Here is a 4993-nt window from a genome sequence, read left to right as displayed (position 1 = left end):
GGTGCAGTGAGGTGGGGCTACTCTCTAATTGCGGTGTGGGCTTCTCATTGCAGTGCCTTCTTTTGTTGCAGAGCACAGGCCCTAGGCCTGCAAGGTTCTATAGTTGAAAAAGTGGGCTCAGTAGATGGGTTCATGGGCTCTAACACAGGCTCAATAGTTGTGGCACACGGGTTTAGTTGCTCCACACTTCAGTTCAGTTCAGTTGCTCAGTCGTGTGCAACTCTTTGTGACCCCATGGACTGCAGCACGGCAGGCCTCCCTGTCCATCACCAAATCCTGGAGTTTACTCAACTCAGGTCCATTGAGTCAGTGATGTCATCCAACCATCTCATCCTCTGTCATCCCCTTCTCCTCTTGCCTTCAATCTTTCCCAGCATCAAGGTCTTCTCAAATGAGTCACTTCTTCGCATCACGTGGCCAAAGTATTGGAGTTTCAGCTTCAACACCAGTCCTTCCAATGAACATTCAGAACTGATCTCCTTTAGGATGGACTGGTTAGATCTTCTTGCAGTCCAAGGGACTCTCCAGAGTCTTCTCCAACACCACAGTTCAAAAGCATCAATTCTTTGGCACTCAGATTTCTTCACAGTCCAACTTTCACATCCATACATGACTACTGGAAAAACCATAGCCTTGACTAGATGGACCTTTGTTGGCAAAGTAATGTCTCTGCTTTTTAATATGCCTTCTATGTTGGTCATAGCTTTTCTTCAAAGGAGTAAGCGTCTTTTAATTTCATGGCTGCAGGCACCATCTGCAGTGATTTTGGAGCCCCCCAAAATAAAGTCAGCCATTCTTTCCACTGTTACTCCATCTATTTGCCTTGAAGTGATGCGACCAGATGCCATGATCTTTGTTTTCTGAATGTTGAGCTTTAAGCCAACTTTTTCACTCTCCTCTTTCACTTTCATCAAGAGGCTCTTTAGTTCTTTTTCACTTTCTGCCATAAGGGTTGTGTCATCTGCATATCTGAGGTTATTGATATTTCTCTTGGCAATCTTGATTCCAGCTTGTGCTTCATCCAGCCCAGTGTTACTCATGATGTACTTAAGTTAAATAAGCAGGGTGATAATATACAGCCTTGATGTACTCCTTTTCCTATTTGGAACCAGTCTGTTGTTCCATGTCCAGTTCTAACTGTTGCTTCCTGACCTGCATACAGGTTTCTCAAGAGGCAGGTCAGGTAGTCTGGTATTCCCATTTCTTTCAGAATTTTTCAGTTTGTTGTGATCAACACAACAAGTCAAAGGCTTTGGCATAGTCAATAAAACAGAAATAGATTTGTTTTCTGGAACTCTCTTGCTTTTTCCATGATCCAGCGGATGTTGGCAATATGATCTCTGGTTCCTCTGCCTTTTCTAAAACCAGCTTGAACATCTGGAAGTTCATGGTTCAAGTATTGCTGAAGCCTGGCTTGGAGAATGTTGAGCATTACTTTACTAGTGTGTGACATGAAGGCAATTGTGCGGTAGTTTGAGCATTCTTTGGTACTGCCTTTCTTAGGGATTGGAATGAAAAGTGACCTTTTCCAGTCCTGTGGCCACTGCTGAGTTTTCCAAATATGCTGGCATATTGAGTCGGCACTTTCACAGCATCATATTTTAGGATTTGAAATAGCTCAACTGGAATTCCATCACCTCCCCTAGCTTTGTTCTTAGTGATGCTTCCTAAGGCCCACTTGACTTCACATTCCAGGATGTCTGGCTCTAGGTCAGTGATCACGCCATCATGATTATCTGGGTCGTGAAGATCTTTTTTGTACAGTTCTTCTGTGTATTCTTGCCACCTCTTCTTAATATCTTCTCCTTCTGTTAAGTCCATATCATTTCTGTCCTTAATTGTGCCTACCTTTGCATGAAATGTTCCCTTGGTATCTCTAATTTTCTTGAAAAGATCTCTAGTCTTTCCCATTCTGTTGTTTTCCTCTATTTCTTTGCGCTGATCACTGAGGAAGACTTTCTTATCTCTCCTTACTATTCTTTGGAACTCTGCATTCAAATGGGTATATCTTTCCATTTCACCTTTGCTTTTTGCTTTTCTTTTCACAGCCATTTGTAAGGCCTTCTCAGACAGCCATTTTGCTTTTTAGCATTTCTCTTTCTTGCAAGCAGTTCTAGTGGTGATGAATTCCCTCTGTTGTTATTTGTCTGGGAAAGACATTATCTCTTTCTTTGAAAAGATTATTGTTTCTGGGTAAAGTATTCTTGGTTGAATTTTTTTTTTTCTTTCAGTATTTTGAATATATCAAACACTTTCTCCTGGACTGTGAGGTTTTGCCAAAAAACTTGCAGATAGTCTTATGGGAGTTCTCTTATATATGATAAGTAGGTTTTCTATTGCTACTTTCAAAATTCCCCTTGTCCTTGATTTTGAAAATTTGATTTTAATAAGTCTCAGAGTAATCTGCTTTGGGTTAATTCTATTTGGGGTCATTTGAGCTTTTTCGTTTCTTTGTCCTTTTTTACTCCCAAGATTTGGGAAGTTTTCAGCCATCTTCTCCTTAAATATACTTTTCCTTTTTCTTTCTCTTTTATTTCTGAGACTGCCATAATGTGTACAGCAGTTCCTTGATGGTATTCCATAAATCATGCAAGATTTCTTTAAGAGAAAATATTGAGAGCATGTGAAAATTCAAATTATGGTAAAGAAAAAGAATAAAGAAAGTGAAAAATATAGGGGCATTGTGGGTAAAAAATATAAGATGAAGGAGCTTTGTGAGACAAGAAAGAAAAGGCTCTCTAGAGAAATAAATTTATTGAATTCAAATAAGACAGGATAGGGTGATGGAGTGAATAGTTTAGGGAATGAACAGCAAATGATAAGTGAGAAGAAAACATATTCAAAGAAATGAAGAGTATATATGTATTCATACATAGAAACATTGCAATGTAAATAAAGAAGACAAAGAAGAAGAGAAAAATGTGAAAGGCACAAAAATTGCAAAAATATACATCAATAAATACACAACGCAATAGAAGATACATAACACTGTAAAACCATAAAGGGAATGGGAGAAGCAGAAATGATACATAAAACACAAAAAAAGAATATGTGAACAAATGTTATCTCTACAGATAACTAGCCTTTTATTTATTGCTCCTTTTATTCATTTCTGCATTTTATTTTTATGCATTCTGCATATTATTCCCTGTAGAAGCCGAAGCAGAAGTGACTCATGTGAAAGGGATTCCTTTCCCTCAGTGCAGGTGGGAAGTGAATGAGAGGCTACGGCTGTGAGGAGTGCTTCCCAGGTGGCTCAGTGGTAAAGGATCCTCCTGCTAATGCAGGAGACCCGAGGTTCAATCCCTGCATCAGGAAGATTCCCTGGAGAAGGAAATGGCAACCCACTCCAGGATTCTTTCCTGGAAAATCCCATAGACAGAGGAGAGGCCTAGCAGGCTACAGCCCATGAGACTGCAAAGAGTCAGACACAACTTAGGGACTAAACAGCATCAGCAGCTGGTGAGGAAGTGTCAGCCCTATACTTACAAGGAATAGGTGGTGTTCACATTTCCCATCTGGGATGTGATTATTATATTACCCACACGGGCCATTAGGCGCTCTAGGGTGAATCTCTGAGATGGTATTAAGACAATAGACAAATTATATTTGTTGCAGCAAATTATTCTACTACTGATTTATTGTGACAGCTGCCAAGGGAAATAACCCTGTAGGGACACAGACTTTTCCAGAAATAAACATGGCATTCACAGAAAACCAGGGATAAGAAACAAGAATGGAAATCCAGTTCTTCTGGTGAAACAATAAGTTAACTAGTAAGTTTCAGCATATCAACCTGATAGAATACAATGCAATATTTTAAGTTATGATTTAAGAAGACAATATAAATATGAAAATAAATGACATGTTAGTTTTAAAAGCAAAACCTAAATTAGGTTCTAAAGTCTTGCTTAAATGTTGATTGTGATTATTTCAGAATACACATCCATGTTATTAGAGACAAAGAGGAATATATAATATTTCTGATTGTAGATGATCCATAATTTGTTCAATTAAAACCTTCTTTATGGGCCATGGGGAAGGGATAGAGCTGTAGTTTGGGGTTAGCAGATGCAAACTATTATATATAGACTAGATAAATAAGAAAGTCCTACTTTATTGCATAGGGAGATATATTCAATATCCTGTGATAAACCATGATGGAAAGTAGGGAAAAAGAATGTGTTTGTGCAATGGTATATTACTCAGCTATTGAAAAGAATGCATTTGAACCAGTTCTAAAGAGGTGGATGAAACTGGCGCCTATTATACGGAGTGAAGTACATCAGAAAGAAAAACACCAATACAGTATACTAATGCATATATATGGAATTTAGAAAGATGGTAACGATGACCCTATATGCGAGACAGCAAAAGAGACACAGATGTACAGAACAGACTTTTGGACTCTGTGGGAGAAGGCAAGAGTGGGATGATTTGAGAGAATAGCATTGAAACATGTATATTACCATATGTGAAATAGATCTCCAGTCCAAGTTTGATGCATGAGATCGGGTGCTCAGGGCTGGTGCAATGGGATGACCCTGAAGGATGGGATGGGGAGGAAGGTGGGAGGGGGGTTGAGGATGGGGAACACATGTACACCCATGGCTGATTCATGTCAATGTATGGCAAAACCACTACAATATTTTAAAGTAATTAGCCTCCAATTAAAATAAATTAATTAATTAACAAAAAGAATGTGTGTATTGTGTGTGTATATATATACACAAATGTATATATATATTCAGCTGTATATATATAGCTGTATCACTTTGCTATACAGCAGAAATGTAAACAATACTGTAAATTCAATACACTTTAATTTTAAAAAGCCTCTAAGTGATATGGTCTCTTAAATTAAAAAATAATAGACAGGAAAAAAAAAGCATATTTGCCAAATGCTTCTGTCATGAAAAATATCATTTTCCTCTGATTTCATTAGTGGTACTGTCTAAATTACATGAGCAGAAATGCCATATTACAAACCATG

Source organism: Bos indicus x Bos taurus, chromosome 28 (genome assembly GCF_003369695.1).
Source record: "Bos indicus x Bos taurus breed Angus x Brahman F1 hybrid chromosome 28, Bos_hybrid_MaternalHap_v2.0, whole genome shotgun sequence".
NCBI lineage: Eukaryota > Metazoa > Chordata > Mammalia > Artiodactyla > Bovidae > Bos > Bos indicus x Bos taurus.
The sequence above is the reverse complement of the archived record's forward strand: the minus strand, read 5'-3'. Positions refer to the sequence as shown.